Here is a 19,122-nt window from a genome sequence, read left to right on the forward strand (position 1 = left end):
CAGCTCTTTTCAGGGCTCAGTGGAAATGAGCAGAGGTGGACTGTTTTGTGAGCTACAGGATCAGCAGCTTTGGGGACCCCAGCCACCAGGGTGGCTTTGCAGGCTTCCTCCTGGGGCTGGCTCTGGGCTGCGGATGTAGCTCAGTGGTAGAGTGCTTGCCTAGTGTGCGAGCAGGAGGCCTGGGTTCCATCCCCAGCACTGCCAAAAATATAAAAATAAAAATCCAAATGCCAGCTCTGCCATCTTCCTATACCATCTCTATAGTTGGCAGCAGAACCACCCTCTGCTGGTCACAACAGGTGTGTGTGTTTGTCAGACCATGAAGCAGCCAAGTCAACAAACGAAAGTGCCATAGGTCTGCTAAATACTTGCTCAAGCTATTCTTTACACCACGTGCAGTGATAACGGCTTTTGTCAATGTTCTGGAATCTGTAATCTTACTGCCGAGTTCTTGTCTTTGTATTTGGAGAGGTGGATTTTCAAAACCTACATGGATTCAGGGTGTACCCTCTGTTAGGTTTCTGTGACAACAGAAATACTAACATTAAGACTAAGAATTAGAACTGTTGCAGGAGTGTTCAAATCAGTTTTGACCATAGAATGGGTCATGATCAGCATTGAAAAAAAAAAAAAAATATATATATATATAGGGGCTAGGGGGATGTGACTTGGTGCTATTGTATGTGCTAGCTTGATCCGGGTTCTGGGTGCATCCCCCACACTGCAAAAAGCAACTTCATGAACAACATGATAAGATAGAAGAGCCACAGAGCATCTCATGTAATATAAAAGTAAGCACTGTTTTGTGAAACTTTTAATTTATATGCATGTGATCCATTGTATGTGTATATATGTGTGTCCTGGGTTGCTGTGTACAATTTGTAGTTTATTGCGGGGTTGTGGTTAAAAACAATTGAAAAGTACTGATATAGAGCATGCATGATTTTTTTTATTTTGAAAACTTTCATACCTATAAAAAACGTTGCAAAAATAGGATGAACACTTTGGCCATTCACTCAAGTTTTAACTCAGTGTTAACTTTTTACCATGTTTTCATCCTTTCTTTCTCTTTCTATGTTACTATTCCTTGTTACTAATAGTTTGAATGCCTCACATTCTCGAGGCCTTGAGTTTGGTTTCCAGCACCCCCCAAAATAAAATAAAAATAAAATATACTTGATATCGTAATGTCGATACTTGTCAAATGACTTTTAAGTAGTTATTCCTTTTCTTATGGGGGGGAAAATGAGCTTCTTAAATCATGGCTTGTTTTCATTTGGTTGCAAACCTCCAAACCCGTCGATTGATTTTAATGTTTCAAAGTGAACTGGTTCTCCAAGTGCCTTACTTTTCCAATGTGAGAACCCAATGAGGTCAGAAATGTTGTTTGCTCAAACCTTGTGTGGTGGCCATGGAAACTGAGTAAAGACCATGAGAATCCAGGAGACCAGATCTTTGCATTTGGGTAACCATGGATGTCCACAGCAGACAAGCAGTCTGGGTTACTGAGGAACCAGATAGCGCCTTGAGAGGAATGTTCTCCTTTTCATTTGGAGCAGGTTCATGAGAGTCAGCCTCAAAGTACTGCTCTACTTCTGCCTGGGTGGTTAGATGGCCAGCTTTTTAATGAACATTTGCTTGGCTGAATGTTTCTGAACAAATATCAACGCTAAAATAGCCTCCTGAGAGAGTTTTATAGAGTTGCCCAGCCCAGTAGAATTCTGGGAACATGGGAGCTACTTACTGCCAAGTAGATCCAGAGATGCCTGGAATGAATTCCCAGTGAATTTGTAGCCATTATGGGTTCTCAGGAGAGATCAAGGAGGGAAGAGTGCTCATTTTGAGTTCATTTAGTGTCTCCCCCACCACTGACCAGTTAGTACCTTGGCAAATGGTAGGTACCATGGATTTTGCTAAGCAAAGGTATGAAGACTGGTCAGGGCAGACTGCATTAAGCTGTGGTAACAAACAAACCCCGAACTTCACTGGCTTGCCTTAAGTTTATTTCTTGCTTAAGCTACATGACAAAGGTTGGCTTATTAGAGGGGCTCTGCTTCTTTAATTTTATTTTCTGTGGTATTGTAGATCGGGCCCACTGAGCTACCTCCCCAGCATCCTCTTTATTTTGATACCAGGGATTGAATCCAGGGGAACTTAATCACTGAGTGACCCCCTCTCCCTTTTTCAAAAATTTTTTTTTTTCTTTTTTTAAATGTTGAAACAGGTCTTGCTAAGTTGTTTAGGGCCTCACTAAATTGCTGAGGCTGGCCTTGAACTTTCGATCCTCCTGCCTCAGCCTCCTGAGCTGCTGAGATCATGGGCCTCCGTTACCATTTCCAGTATCATGCCTCACTCTTAAATGCTTCCCCCCAGATGTGACACATGTTGCTATTCACATTTTATTGGCCAAAGAAGTCACATGGCCACATTTAACTTTGTGGGGACAGGGAACTATGATCCCCCACTTGCCCAGAAGGAGAGAACTAGAGCTATTTGTGAATGCTGGTAATGCTGGAAAGCACTAGTGACTCCAAGCTAGTGTGGCTCATCTGGCAGAATCAAAACGGCACACCTCAGAATTTTTCGAAACCATAGAGACTTGAGGGGGGACCTGATGAGTGACCCGCTGGTCCCCAACAAAACTTCTGAATACAGGATTTGCTGCAAACAATAGGAATACTAGGGCCTCCTTGTGTTGGTTCTTTCAAGAAAAGAGAGAGAAAATGGAGAGGCAAAGCGTTCATAGTTAAAAAATATTTTCCATATACAAATCCTCAACTTCCAATATTTAAGTCCCTGGGAGCTTGATCTTTGGAAAATATTCCTCAAAGTATTCCCTCTCAGAAGGCCTGTTGGCTGTTTCTAGGAGGTTCCTTCCTCTGTGGTGGATTCACAAAGATGGTCAGTGGCCCTCACCCCTTTGTCAGGTCACACTACATGCTGCTGTATAGAGGACACTGTCTGCTGGGCACAGCTGTCCTTGGCTGTTGATCGCCTTTGCCACCATCACTCCTTCCTCAAAGGAGGAGAACCTAGTCTGCTTTTTGATCGTGAATTTAGGGCCTCCCTCTGAATCCCCCACCACTCAGAAGAGAACAGCAGGCTGGGAAATGAATGAGGCTTTCTGAGGGGTTGGTTCTAATGGAAGAGAAGTAAGTAGGTCATCCAATTGTTGCTGGACGTGGCTATTGGCAGCACTCCCAGCCCCAACTCCCTTACAGGCCCCTGTCACAGGGTTGGCTTTTAGTTCTCCACCCAAATGCCCTGGGAATGCCAAGGCCTGGCCTCATTTTTTTCTTGCCCCCCCCCCACCTCAGGCCCACCTCTGAAGCCCCACGAAGGAAACTTCACTCTGTGGAAAATGGCCTTGTCCTCTGCACCTCTTGCCACGGGATGTCACACATAGTCCTAGCATGTGGGTCACTGGAGCTAAAGAGGACAGGGAAGTCCACATCCTCAGTCCACCTGCTTCCTGCCTGCCTTCCAGTCTTTTCCTCATCTTGGCTGCATCTGGCTTAAAACCTGCTGCTCACTGCTGCAAAGGACAAACCATAAAGTTGTAGAGACTAAAGTAACATTTCTCTCCCCAAAGCCCCAATGCCTGGAAGTCTGATAAAGATGGCAGCAAACTACCTTTCTTTGGGGGGTTACTGGGGATTGAACTCAGGGGACTCGACCACTGAGCCACATCCCCAGCCCTATTTTGTATTTTATTTAGAGAAAGGGTCTCACTGAGTTGCTTAGGGCCTCACTAAGTTGCTGACGCTGGCCTCAAACTTGCAATCCTCCTGCCTTAGCCTCCCAAGTGGCTGGGGTTACAGGCCTGTGCTACCATGCCCTGCTTCGATATCTGTGTTTTAAACAACAGTAACCACCAGATCACTGCTCCTTGCTCTCTCTCTCTCTCTCTCTCTCTCTCTCTCTCTCTCTCTCCCTCTCTCTCTCTCTCTCTCTACACACACACACACACACACACACTCACAGGGCTGGGCTGATTAGCCAAGGAGTTTTCCTTTTGTTTCTCCTCTCCCCAACATACAACATACAAGTAGCCCCTGGTCTTAAAGAGCACTATGGCTTCTCCCTTCCTATTGCCTGGGGTACAAGCTAGAGTGAAGCCCAGTCACCTCTGGCCAACTTGAGTTCCTGAATGAATGTTACTTTTATTCCTTCTGTTTGTGTTCCAGGAACAAGAAATTTAGAGGCACCTTATATAAACATGTGCAAATTTCAAGTTTTGCTGGCTTTGACAACTGGGATCCTGAGGAGCAAATCGGTTTTTCTTCACAGCTGAGCTGAGTCCCACCAACACTGACTCACAGGGAGTCCTGTGGAGGCCTTTCCTTTGTGGTCCCCAGGGGCCTAGCAGGCGTTCCCTCTGGCTCCACATTATGTCATGTCTGAGGGCTGCTGGTATTTGTGAGGTCCGGGTTGCCGCCACCACCAAGAAAGTAACAAAATAGGGAAATTTCAGCATGCCTTACAGATAGTAAGAAAAATATTATTACATTAGGCTTTTAAAAATATATATGTATTTTACTTGTCGATGGATCTTTATTTTATTTATTTATATGCAGTACTGAGAATTGAACCCAGGGCCTCACACATGCTAGGCAAGCACTCTACTACTGAGCTATAGCCCCAGTTCATTAAACTTTTCTTCAGTTGTGTGTGTGTGTGTGTGTACCACGTCACAATACCAAAATCTATTTTTGTGGGTTACAATTGTGAGTTCTTTTTCCCCCCCAAGACTGGGGATTGAATCCAGGGGCACTTAACCACTGGGCCACATCCCCAGTCCCTTTTTTAAAAAAATTATTTTTTAGTTATAGGTGGACATAATATATTTATTTTATTTTGATGTGGTGCTGAGGATCAAACCCAGTGCCCCACACATGCTAGATGAGCACTCTACCACTGAGCCATGACCCCAGCCCCTTTTATTTAAAAAAAATTATTTTAAAATTTTTTATATATGACAGTGGAATGCATTACAATTCTTATTACACATATACAGCACTATTTTTTATATCTCTGGTTGCATACATAGTATATTCACACCAATTGGTGTCTTCATACATGTACTTTGGATAATGATGCCCATCAATTCCACCATCCTTGCTAACCCCCTGCCTCTTTGCTTCCCCTCCCACCCCTCTGCCCTATCTAGAATTCATCTATTCCTCCCACGCTCTCCCTCCCTACCCCACTATGAGTCAGCCTCCTTATATCAGAGAAAACATTCATCATTTGGTTTATTGGGGATTGGCTAACTTCACTTAGCATTATCTTCTCCAACCTCATCCATTTACCTGCAAGTGCCATGATTTTATTCTGTTTTGTTGCTGAGTAATATTCCATTGTGTATATATACCACATTTTCTTTATCCATTCATCTATTGAAGGGCATCTAGGTTGGTTCCACAGTTTAGCTATTGTGAATTGTACTGCTATAAACATTGATGTGGCTGTGTCCCTGTAGTATACTCTTTTTAAGTCCTTTTTAAGAAATTAAAAAAATATTAATCTTTTAGTTATGGGTGGACACAATATCTTTATTTTATTTTTATGTGGTGCTGACCCAGCCCTTTTTGTTGTTCATTTTGAGGCAGGGACTCACTAAGTTGCCCAGGCTGGCTTTGAACTTGTGATCCTTCTGCCCCAGCCTCCCACTGGGATGACAGGCACGTGCCATCGCACCTAATGATTGTGAATACGAAGCCAGTATCACAGATAAATTTGATTTCTTCTTTGTTTTCAAAGAACAAGTGGTTAAAAATAAAGGCCAGGACTCCATTTTACATTTTGCCTATCTTTCTCTCAATTTATTTTCTTGTACCACCACTAAAAAGTGGGCTTGCCTTATTTATATCCTATTTAAAAGCATAGTTAGATTCAAAGAAATAAAGCTGGGAGTTTGGAAGATCACCTGGGCAATTAGGAGTTATAATTGAGGTGCTCTTTGGCCTGAAAAGGCAGGGTGATTGGTATGTGCAGCCCAGGCCACTAATGAGTACTGGGCTCCTGTGGTGAGACTCCATTTCATTTAATAAATTAATTACTACTAATGAGAATGTCCTTGAATGGCCCTCTTGGTGTCTTGCAGTGATACCTATTATTAAATCACTCAATAAATAATGAAAAAATAAAAGAATCTCCAGTAACCAAGGATAAATGATTACAGAGATTGTGATCATTAGTATAAATCCCATTATGTCACCTCTGTGCCCTGCTCCTAATATGATATTCCAAAATTTCCACTCTAATTCTACTCCTCTAAATTGCTTGTTGCTCTGGAAATCAAATGGTTACTATTATTATTATTATTATTATTATTATTGGTACTGGGGATTGAACCCAGGGGCACTTAACTACTGAGCCACATTGTTTTTATTTTTTATTTTGAGACAGGGTCTTGGTAGGTTGCTGAGGCTGGCTTTGAACTTGCAATCCTCCTGCCTTGGCCCCCTGAGGTGCTGGGATTACAGGTGTGTGCCCAGCAAATGATTACCATTATTGATGAACTATTATATGTCAGGTAGATAGTCTATGCCTAATCACTTAACCGTCTCATTTAATTCATAAAACAACCCTGTGGCATAGCCATTGATGTCCCCATTTTACAGATATGGAAACTGAGGTTTAGAAAATTAAGTGACTTGCCAAAGGTCCAGAGTTAGTAAGTGGCAAAATTGGGATTTGAATCTATTCCTCTAAGCTCTGAAACCTGAGTAAACTTTTGTCTTCAGATAGTAAGCCTAGAGTAATACTAACTATTAGCTCTTCTGGAGCTAATGGTTGAAGTTCAGAAGAAATGATTCCAAAAGAATTATTCACCATTATTGAATGGAATTTATCCCTGTTACATAAGGTTGATTAAAATTTGAAAATCAATGCAATCTCTCATATCAACAGGCTAAAGAAGAAAAATCATAAATGGCATGATTCAATACCTATTTTTGTGGGATATCATGGCACATGCCTGTAATCCCAGTGACTGGGGAGGCTGAGGCAGGAGGATTGCAAGTTTGAAGCCAGCCTTTGCAGGAATGTGTCTCAAAATAAAAAATAAGGGGCAGGGGTTGTAGCTTAGTGGTAGAATGCTTGCCTACCATGTGTGACACTCTGGGTTCAATCCTCAGCACTACATAAAAGTAAATAAACAAAATAAAGATGTTGTGTCCTTCTACAACTAAAAAAAATTTAAAAACGGGGTGGGGATATGGCTTAGTGGGTGCCTTTGGGTTCAATCCTGAGTGCCATAATAATAATAATAATAATAATAATAATAATCCCATTCTTGATAAAAATGGAAGACTCAACATAGTTCAAAGGTAGAGGATAATCATCTCAACATGATAAAGAGCACTTATGACAAATCTATAGCTAATGTCATACTTTATTGGTGAAAGACTCAATGCTTTCCCCCTAAGATCAGCAATGAGACAAACTGTCCATATTTACCACTGTTATTCAATGTAGTACTGGAAATCCTAGCGATAGCAATAAGGCAAGAAAAAGAAATAAAAGACATGAAAATTTGAAAGAAAAAAAACTAAAGCTATGCTGGGTACAGTGGCACATGCCTGTAATCCCAGCATCTCAGGAGGCTAAAGCAGGAGGATCACAAGTTTGAGGCCAGCCTCAGCAACTTAGTGAGGCCCTGTCTCAAAATAAAAAACAAAAGGACTAGGGATATAGCTCAGTGGTAGAGCACCCATGAGTTCAATTCCCAGTAACACACACATACACAAAAAAAAAAGAAAGAAAGAAAGAAAAGAAATAATTACAGAGAGAGAGAGAGAGAGAGAGAGAGAGAGAGAGAGAGAGAGAGAGATGGAGTAGGGGAGGGAAAGAGAATTAAATTGCTCTTATTTGTAAAAAACACATTTTTCTGTGTAGGAAATTCTAACTCATCCACAAAATTCTTATAACTAATAAGTATGTTCAGCGATATCACAGGATATAACATTACTATACAAAAGCAATCACATTTCTATATACTGAAAATGAACACATAGAAACCCAAATTAAAAACACAATACTACTTGCAATCACTCCAAGGAAAATGAAATATCTAGGTATACACTTAACAAAACTTTTATAGGATCTGTAGAAAATGATGATGAAAGAAATAAAAGAAAACCTAAATGAATGGAGTGATATACTATGTTCATGGAATGGAAGACTCAACATAGTAAAGATGCCAACGTTGCCCAAATTGTTCTAGAGGGATAATGTTGTATCTCTCACAATCTCAGCAAGGTTATTAGTAGATATGGACAAGCCTATTCTGAAACTTATAGAGAAAGTCACCGTCCCTAGAATAAAGTAATCTTGACAAAGAATAAGGTAGGAGGAATTGTTCTATATGATATACTAAGACTTATCATATGGCTACAATAACTAAAACAGTGAGGTACCATCAGAAAGATAGGAACAAAGAAAAATAAACCAATGAAAAGGATAGAGAGTACAGAAATACACTGATGTGAATATGGGGTTCTAGGACTTGACAAAGAGTTCTTAGACCAGATTTAAAAAACAGTCCGTAAAAGGGAAAACTTGACAAATTTTATTTCATCCAAAAGTAACTGCAAAGCACAACCCAGGAAGGAATCTCAAAACAGTAAAAAAATCAACAATGTAATTAGCAAATGGGCAAAAGACATGAATACATTTCACTGAAGAGGATATACAGATGGCAAATGAGCATATGAAAAGATGCTCAGTATTACTAACCATCAGACAAATGCAAATTAAAACCATAATGAAGCTGGGTAAGGTGGCACGTGCCTGTAATCCCAGTGGCTTGGGAGGCTGAGGCAGGAGGATTGTGAGTTTGAGGCCAGCCTCAGCAACTTAGCGGGGCCCTGAGCAACTTAGTGAGACCCTGTTTCTAAATTAAAAATACAAAGGGCTGGGGATGTGGCTCAGGGGTTAAGCACTCCTGGGTTCAATTTCTGGTACCAATTAAACAAAACAAAACATGCTGAGATAATATTATCCCTGTATCAGGATGGCAAAAATAAAAACTGGTGACAAAGGTGAAGAGAAGCCAGATCATTCACACTTGGCTGCTGGGGATATACAAAGGGAGCTGGAAGAAGTTTGGCAGTTTGTAGCAATTGTGCTCCTGGTCATTCATCCCTGAGAAATGAAAGCTGAAGTTCACACAAAAACCTGTGTATGAATGTTCACAGTAGCTTGATTCATAATAGCCCTAAAGCAGAATTGGCTAGATGTCTTTCAGCAGGTGACTGGGTTAAATAATCTGTGGTATTATGTTTTGGCTTCCCCCTGCCCACTAGTAATTTGCATTGCTGAAAAGTTTTTGCTTTCTCTAGTTTTTTTTTTTTAATTTTTTAATTGTTTTTCTCTTTCCTTCCTTCCTTCCTTCCTTCCTTCCTTCCTTCCTTCCTTCCTTCCTTCCTTCTTTGTACCAGGGATTGATTCCAAGGGCACTTAACTATAGAGCCACATCCCCAGCCCTTTTTCATATTTTATTTTGAGACAGGGTCTCACTAAGTTGCTTAAGGCCACTAAATTGCTGAGGTTAACCTCGAACTTGCAATCCTCCTGCCTCAGCCTCCTGAGCTGCTGGGATTACAGGCATGCACCACCTCACCTGGCTTTGATCCTTTTTCAGTGCTGGGGATGGAACCCAGAATGTCAATCATGCCAAGTATATGGTCCACCTCTGAGCTCTACCCCCCATAACCCAGTATTTTTCCTTAAAACGTTTTTTCTACATGTTTGCTTCTTCTAGTTTTAAAAGACATTCATTCATCAGCGGTACAGAACTGTATCCATTATGAATAGTGTTGTCAAATGCTTCCCCTGGGGGTTTGAATCATTCCTGTTCAAAGCTGAGAGGTGGCATTGCCTGGTACCCTGCCATGTTTTTGGACCTTGTGAAATGGCATCCCCTGGTTCGGAGCTGGTTCCTGGATCAACAACCCACCACAGCACTTCAGTAATTTCAGGTTATGGCTGACTAGAGACGACTTGCACTCTCTGTTTTCCCTGGCGCACAGCTGACATTCCAGGGCTTGCTTACTGTGATGAATTCAGCAGCTGCAGGAACAGCCTTCTGGAAAGACAAAACCAGCATCATCTGTCTACCTGGCCGCGGAGTGCTGGAAGCTTCCATTTCCTCATTAGGAAAATTCCTTTCACCTCAAAGAGCTCTTGTGAGGAATGAGAGCAGAAATAGCTGTAAAGCTCTTTGCCAGAGCCGAGGAAATGTGAGGCATCACTTGAGGCTGGAGTCGGATTTGGCTTAGCTGTGAGTAACATAAACTCCCACAGACCAGCAGCTTAAATGAGGCAGAAATTCATTTCTCTTTCATAATAAAGTCCAGGGGTGTGACAATCTGGATGAAGCTGGAGGACGTTATGCTAAGTGACATAAGTGAGGCACAGAATGACAAAGAGTGCATGAGCTCACTTCCATGTGGAATCTAAAAGAGATGAGCTCAGAGAAGCAGAGTGCAGCAGTGGTCACCAGGACGTGGGACTCAGGGTTTCAGAGGTCTCAGTCCTTAGACAGCAGGCTCCATTCCTCGGGGCTGGAGGTGAGGCAGGACATCATGGAAGAAGAGTGTGGCGGAGGGAAGCAGCTCACATGGTGATCAGACAGCAGAGAGAGACTCCACTCTCCAGGTACAAAATATAGACCCCACAGCCACGCCCCCAATACCCCCCTCCTCCAGCCACACCCACCTGCCTCCAGTGACCACTCAGTTCATCCCATCAGGGATCAATTCACTGATTGGGTTAAGGCTCTCACAACCCAATCACTTCTCCTCTGAACCTTCTTGCACCATCTCACAGGTGAGCTTTTGGGGGACACCTCACATCCACACCATAACACATGGTGACTACAGTTACTAATATTATATACTTAAAATTTACTAAGAGAGATTTTTAAATGTTCTCACTACAAAGATATGATAAATATTTCAGTTAGGCCTGGGGGTGTAGCTCAAAGGTAGGGCATCTGCTTAGCATGTGCAAGGCCTCAGTTTCAATCCCCAGCACAGCAGTAAATAAATCAGGTAATGGAAAAGTTAATTAGCTCGACTTAAACATTTTGCAGTGTATACATATATCAAAACATCATGTTGGGCTGGGGCTGGGATTCAGCATCAGAGCGCTTGCCCAGCATGTGTTCGATCCTTAGCACTACATACAGAAATAAATAAAATAAAGACTGTCCATGTACAACTACAAAAACTTTTAAAAAATCATGTTGTACACCATATATATATATATATATATATATATATATATATATATATATTTGCAATTTAAAATATATTTGCAATTTAAAATATATTTGCAATTTAAAATAAGTAAAATAGGGCTGGGGATATAGGTCAGTTGGTCCAGTGCTTGCCTGGCATGCACAAGGCCCTGGGTTTGAAATCCGAGCATTAAAAATAAATAAGTAAATAAATAAATAAAGTCCAGGGGGAGGAGATCTGGAGCTTGTGAGACAGCTTTGCCCAGGTTCCTCATATCTAATAACTCTGTTGTGTGTGGTTTCTTTTCTCAGTCATCTCATAATCCAAGAGGACTGCCACAGCACCAGCCAATGCATTTGCATTTTAGACAAAGGGACAAATAGAGCAAAGAAAGTTGTGTCATTTTCTATCAGGAATGTTTTCTGTAAGTTGCACATAGCCCTCTGCTCAATCTCATCGCCCAAACCTTAGTCACATAAACCAAAGCAAAATGCAGGAGAGGTTAGAAAATATAATTTTTTAAAAAAATCCCATTTGGTCTTGGGCCCAGCTAAAAGGGAAACATTTATACACCCTGAAGAGAAACCAGAATTTGTACCCAGCTAAAAAAAAAACACCCAGGATTATATTACTATAGGAAAATGGAAATTACAGGAAAAAGAGAGGCCGCCACAGCTTGATTGGTACACCAGGAGAACAAGGGCCTGTTCTGTGACTTCCATCAGCAACCCACAGGAGGGTTGTGCCGTCTGCCAGCAAACTTTGGTCAAGGCAAGAAAAATATACACAAGTGTTCCTTCACATCAAGGCACCCCTGGCCTAAAAGTTATCCTTCTGCCGTCAGGGGAACTTAGCCTGAGCAAACTCTGGCTGAGATCTGGGATGTGCTGATTGAATCCAGCCGTGCCCCAGGCCCTAGGAAAAGTCTCTGGGTCTTGGCAAGAGTGTGGGCAAAGGTGAGGGGCTGGTCCTTGCCCACCCTTAGGGCTCTCTGCTTGGAGGGGGCTCCTCTACCTCTAGCTTGCCTTCAATCTGGCTCCCTGGCTGCAGCTGCTCTCATTGAAGTCTCCCCATCTTCCAGAAGGGTAGGACTACTTCCCCTATTTCTATAGCCACTTCAGTACTCTACAGGGGACACCAAGCAGTTTCTAGAAACACACAGGAGATAGGAGTTGGGCTTTCGTTCTAGGACTTGGTGGTTCAACGTCTACATCAAATCAAGCGACCTTGAAAAAAATGACTTTACCATCTTCCTGCCTCAGTTTCTGCATCTGTAAAGTGGACATAAAGAGTTGCTTTGAGGACTAAGCAACGGAACGGTGCGCAGCACACAGCACATGCTGCTTAGCAAATGGGGGTTGCCCTCCTCCTGCTCCTATAGCCACCCTCCCACGGTACAAAAGCCAGATGCACTTTCTCAAGGCAGACTTGGGAAATTCCTGTCATGACAAGGGGGCCTTTTCCATGGGGTCACCGGGTCACAGCTATTCTTCCTTTGCCCATGGGAATGTGCGAGAAAGGCACAATAAGCCTGGTTCTTAACAAAGTCAGTTGTGAAAGGCGGTGAAAGGCTGAGGGACTGTCCCAGATTAAAGAGGCATGACAACTAAGGGCAGAGGGTGACTCTGGGTTGGAAGGAGCCTTGTCATCAAGGACAGGGGGCTGTCGGCAAAACTTGAAAATGGAGTGTGAATTAGATCAGAGTGTTGTGAAAAAATAGAAGAAAGATCAATGGAGGGGGAGGCGGGGCCCGGGAGGAGGGGTGGGCGGGGCCCGGGAGGAGGGGTGGGCTAGGGAAACACAGTGGAGTGCTGCTGAGCCTGCTGTCCCTCTTACACATATGAACACACCACAGTGAATGTCACCATCATGTATATATCTGCAAGACACGAATGTAAAAGGAAAATCTAAGTAAATAGTAGAGAGATCAGTAGAGGGAAGGGAACCTGGGGAGGGAGGAAGGGAGGGGAAGGGAAGTACTAGGGACTATATTAGAGCAAATTATATTCCATGCTTTTATAGTCATGTCAAAATGAATCCTGATGTTATGCATAACTAAAAAGAACCAATTAAAAAAAAAGAAGAAAAAAGATGTGGGGAGGATACTGTGGGAAGGTGCCTGGGCTCATCTGGCAGAATAAAGACAAACCTAGAAATCTAGCATGATCTGGAGAAGGCAGAAGGGAGACAGAAGGTTCCTGGGTAGGGGAGCATCACGATTAAGCCATGCAGTGATTATCTCCCTTCTAGATGGAGACTAGTTTGGAAAACAGTGCATTTGACTCCAGAGAGGAGATTAGGAGTTAGTTCAAGAGTACAGGGGAAAGCAGTAAAAGGACCCGGATCAGGACAACCAAAGGATGGGAAAGAAGGGACCCAGATGGGTGCTGCGTGATCACCATCTTTATCATCGTCACCTTCCAGAAAACAACAACGACAAAAGGAGATTGTGTTAATGTTGAATTTTTGGAATTGGACCATGGTATGGTGATTATGTCAGAGAATGTCCTATTTCTTGAATGTGCAGGCCGAGGGATTTAGAAGGGAAGTGTCACAATATGGGCAATTTAAAAAATATGTTTTTAGTTGTAGATGGACACAATATCTTTATTTTATGTATTTATTCTTATGTGGTGCTGAGGATAGAACCCAGTGACTCACACATGCTAGGTGACCGCTCTACCACTGAGCCACAACCCCAGCCCACAATATGAACAATTCATTGTCAACTGGTTCAACAAGAATAAATCATAAAGAGGATCACCATGCATATATTATATACAGATACATATAAACTAAGGCAAACTTAATAAGTGAACCTAGAAGGCTTCATCTGGGGCTCATTGTAATAGTTGCACTACTTTTCTGGGGGTTTTAGTATTTTTCCAAAATCAGTTGAAATAAAAATAGTAAGTAAAATTTTTAAATATTAATTTTTTGGTGCCAGGGATTGAACCCAGGGCCTCATGCATGTGAAGCATGTACTTTGTCACTGGGTTACAGCCCTTCCTCTTCCCCTTTAATTGAAAAAAATTTGGGGGGGGGTACCAGGGATTGAACTCAGGGGCACTTGACCACTGAGCCACATCCCCAGCCCTATTTTGTATTTTATTTAGAGACAGGTCTCACTGGGCTGCTTAGCTCCTCGCTTTTGCTGAGGCTGGCTCTGAACTTGAGATCCTCTTGCCTTAGCCTCCCAAGCCACTGGGATTACAGGCATGTGCTACTGTGCCTGGCCCTTTTTATATTGATTTTTTTTTTTTAATTTTGAGACAGGGTCTCACTAAGGTGGTATGGCTGGCCTTGAATTTGTGATCCTTCTGTTTCAGCCTCCCAAGTGGCTGGTATTACAGATGTGAGCCACTGTGCCCAGCTATATATTTTTTATTTTAAATAACACATAGTAATTGTACATACTTATGGAACATAGTATGAGATTTCAACACATGTAAACAATATATAGTGATCAAATCAAAGTAATTGGCATATCTTTAATTTCAGGCATTTATTTATTTATTTTGTTGGAATCACTAAAAAACCTTTCCACTAGCTATTTTGAAATATCCAATTAACTGTTCTGAACCATAGTTACTTCATTCTAGGATATTACAGAAGTTAATCATCCTAGCCGGCTGCTATATTCTTTTACTTAAACTAGCTTGAATGATTCTTGATTCTAAAACACTAATTTTCCAGTCTTACTTGTAAAGAATGTATATCAGGAATGTGTTTCAAACATTATCAAGTAATTTTTTTGGCCCTTACTAAGATAATCATATGGATTTTCTCCTATTAAGGTAGCGTATACTGGGAGAAACCCTAATAGTCCTGGGAATTCCTCATAATTATCTGAATACTCAGTACCAGAAAAAGATCAATAAAAGCAAATCCCCTCAAAATGGGGAGCAGAGCCAGGCATGGTGGTACACACCTGTAAACCCCAGCTACTTGGGAGACTGAGGCAGGAGGATTGTAAGTTTGAGGCTAGCCTTAATGATTTAGTGAGACCCTGTCTCAAATTTTAAATAAATAAATAAATAAGCTAACAAATAAATAAAAGGGTTGGGGATGTAATTCAGTAGAAGAGCATCCTTGGGTCCAATGCCCAGTACTGTATCTAAACAGAACAAACAAAAAATAACATATTGCAAACACCCTGCAATAACTTAGAAAAAATAATGAATTAAACTTTTAAATGTATTTTTGTACAAAATTATAGGACGCCATGATATACCTTTTAGTTTATGATTGACTTTTTGCAGTAGAAAGAGCCATTCCAGAAAGTTCTGGGGCTTCACTGATTCTCCCAAGGGTCTCTGCGTGTCTGGTACGCAAGCTCCTTACCATTGTCCATTTATTCCTCAATTGTTCCTTGGTATCACTACCAGATCCTCCTTTGTCAAAGGCTCTGCATCGTGTTTCAGTGTCCTTTCCCTAACAGCATGAAGTCTGAATCTTTTTGCAACATTTGTAATTTCCCTTTGTTGTTGTAGTACTGTTCAGCACTGTTTAATGAGGTGTTACAACATCAGACAATCAAGACACTCCACAAAGACATTGGGGCAAAAGAGCCAGGGGAGGCTTTCCGAGGAATGTGTCATGTTGTAAATGACACAGTGAGGGCATTAGCAGATACTTGCAGGTGAGGGTGCTTTTTGTTTCACCAACAAAATTCATAAGCAGCAGGAACCCTGATACTGTCTATTTGGAAAGTAAGGGTGTCCGTATTATTCTTTGCCCTTTCTGTATTGCTAAGTTTTTAATTTCTTTACCTAGGTGTTTTATTTCTTTTCCTTATTCCATAACAAATTCTTTGGAGATTATTTGTATCACTGCTTTGAATCATCAGTGCACATTCCCATCTTTCTGCCCCTCTCTTAAGATTGAAAGACCTCAACAAGAACGTCCTGTTGGTAGAACCTGTGTCACAGCCCTACCTGCCAGAGAGGGAGGGAAAGAACATTGACCTCCGTTTGGCATTTAAAGTGGGAAGTGGGAAGTTCCATGTCCCCACCTTTCTTGAAGTATTCCCCTAAATAGGGTGTTCAGATGCTTGGCCCTCAAATTCAGCTGAAGAGTTGGGGAAGCAGATTCTTTTTACAAAAGCTTAGAACCATACTCTTATCTCCCTCTTGTTTCCATCCCAAACCTGTTTCTGCTTCTTCTCTTCTATCTCCTTCACAGTGAATTCTCCTGCCCCCTGCCCCCACCCATACTATCACCACACTGAAGAATTAGGTAAAGTGGAGAACTCTCATGAGTGGCTATGAGAAAGTCCAACTTGTATGTAAAATAAATGCCAGCCAGGCACAGAGGCCTGTAATCCTCAGCGGCTTGGGAGGCTGAGGCACAAGGATCTCGAGTTCAAAGCCAGCCTCAGCAATGGTGAGGCCCTAAGCAACTCAGTGAGACCCTGTCTCTAAATAAAATACAAAATAGGGCTGGGGATGTGGCTCAGTGGCTGAGTGCCCCTGAGTTCAGTCCTTGGCACCAAAATCAATCAATCAATCAATCAATGCACAATCCTAACTACCTGTCTCAAAATTTTAAAAAAAGGGGTGGTAGTGCAGGGGGTCTAAGAATGAGGTTCAGTGGTAGAGCATCCTTGGATTCAATCCCCAATACTGATAAACAAACAAACAAACAAATAAGGGCTGGGACAATAGCTCAGTTGGTAGAGTGCTTGCCTTGCATGCACAAGGCCCTGGGTTCTTGTGCACCAAACAAACAAAAACCACAAATAGACAAATAAATATACAGGATGCCCAAGAAACACAAAATCACGAGCCTTCACTACAAGTATATTGCCAATATTTTTTTAAAGTTTCAAACGATTTCAAGCTTGGTTTTTTAAAATTAAAAAATGTATTTGGGTAGCTCAAAAAAATCCTGAGGTAGACCAGATATTCTATAATGAAGGGAAAAAAATACTCAAAACTGTCTTGTGGGGTCCCTCCAGGGTTGCCCATGACCATAGCTGCTGGGTGTGGGAGTCAGAATTGCTGTCGCCTGTTAGACATTCGCTTTGTCATGCTGCTTTGTTCCGAGTCCTGGTTGCCTACAGGTCACCTGCATGTGCAACTGTAAGAGAAACAGAGTCTATGGCTTCTACTTTGAGGAGATGTACTCGTAATACAGGAAATTCCAAATTTTGGAGGTTGTTCAAAAGATTCCAGGTACAGTCATCCTCCTCCATCCCCCCTAGTGCTGGAGATTGAACCCAGAGCCTCATGCATCAGTTTTTCAAATTTGTTTGATTTTGAGACAGGGTCTTGCTAAATTGCTTAAGGGCTCCCTAAATTGCTGAGTCTGGCCTTGAATTTACGATCCTCCTGCCTCAGCCTCCTGATTCCCTGGAATTACAGGCATGCACCACCATGTCCAGTTCATGCATGAGTTTCTTAATCATGCACTTTGACAAATACATCCAATTCTTAAGATCCTAAATTTAATAGTCCAATTTACCAAATCTCATTTTTTATAGTTTGTGCCTTTGTGTCCTGTTTAATTTAGCTTGAAAGTCATGCACTCTCGTTTTTCTTTTAGTGGTTACTCCAAACTTGCATCCTTGTCTTACAAAAAATCTAATATTAATGCTAATCCCCTCTCCCTTGACAATGTAAAGAGTCTAGGACATATTGACTCTACCTCCTTCCTAGCTTGTCTATCAGAACTGTCATTTATTTTTTTAAATTGTTGTTGGTACTGGGGATTGAACCATTAAGTCATATTCCCATCCTCATTTTGTATTTTATTTAGAGACAGGGTCTCACTGAGTTGCTTAGGGCCTCGCTTTTGCTGAGGCTGGCTTTGAACTCCCAATCCTCCTGCCTCAGCCTCTCAAGCCACTGGGATTACAGGTGTGCGCCACTACGCCCGGCTAACTGCCCATTCCCGTGGTTAGAAGTTCTTCATAAATTCTGGATTTTCCATGTGCTACTAGCGTCACCTCCAGGTATGTGGCTTATCTTCAGTTTGTTAATGGGGACTTTTGTAAACAGAGCTTTTTATTTTTTAATTTCAACTCACGCAATGTTATCAATTATTTTCTTTTATGCTTTATACCTTTTTGGGTTTATTTTTTAAAAAATATTTACCCTGAAGTCACAAAATATTTTACAATTTTACAATAAATGTCACCCAATGTATATATATGTATGTAATATTTCAAGTTTGTAAGATGTAAGATTTGCTGTTTGCAGTTCAGAGTTTTAACTGTCTAAATTTTTACTTTTTATATGTGATGATGTAAGGGTCTACTTTTCATTTTTTCCACATGGGTAATTTTTTTTCTTTTCTTTTCTTTCTTTTTTTTTTGTACTAGGGATTGACCCTAGAGGGGTTCTACCCCTGAGCCACAAGCCTTTTTTTAGTTTTTATTTAAGATAGGGCCTCACTAAGTTGCTTAGGGCTTCCCTAATTGCTGAGGCTGGCCTCAAACTTGCAATTCTCCTACTTCAGCCTCCCAAGTTGAATTGCTGGGATTTTTGGTGTGCACCACTATTTTTGGTGTGCACCACCACACCCAGCTCCTTGGGGATAATTCTTGAGTAGTCTGTGATTTCAGCACTACATTGAAGTTCCATCTTTGTCCTATTCAATTTTTCATAGGCTTGTGGATCTGTTCTTGGGATGTTTATTCGATTCCTTTGACCATTCTGCTAATCCCTGTGCACTGCCTGTATTAACTTCACTTAAGCAATTACATTTTGTGTTCAGGCTGGGAAACTCTCTCCCTAAGACATTCATTCTTCCACCTGCTACAACTCTGTCACTGTGATTTGTTTAGATGATCTGTGTAGCCTGGTCCCCTGATGCTGACAGCTTAAGTCCTCAGGCAGGAAGAATGAGTTGACAGCTGTCCTGCTACAAT

This window comes from Marmota flaviventris, chromosome X (genome assembly GCF_047511675.1).
Source record: "Marmota flaviventris isolate mMarFla1 chromosome X, mMarFla1.hap1, whole genome shotgun sequence".
In the NCBI taxonomy this organism is placed as follows: domain Eukaryota; kingdom Metazoa; phylum Chordata; class Mammalia; order Rodentia; family Sciuridae; genus Marmota; species Marmota flaviventris.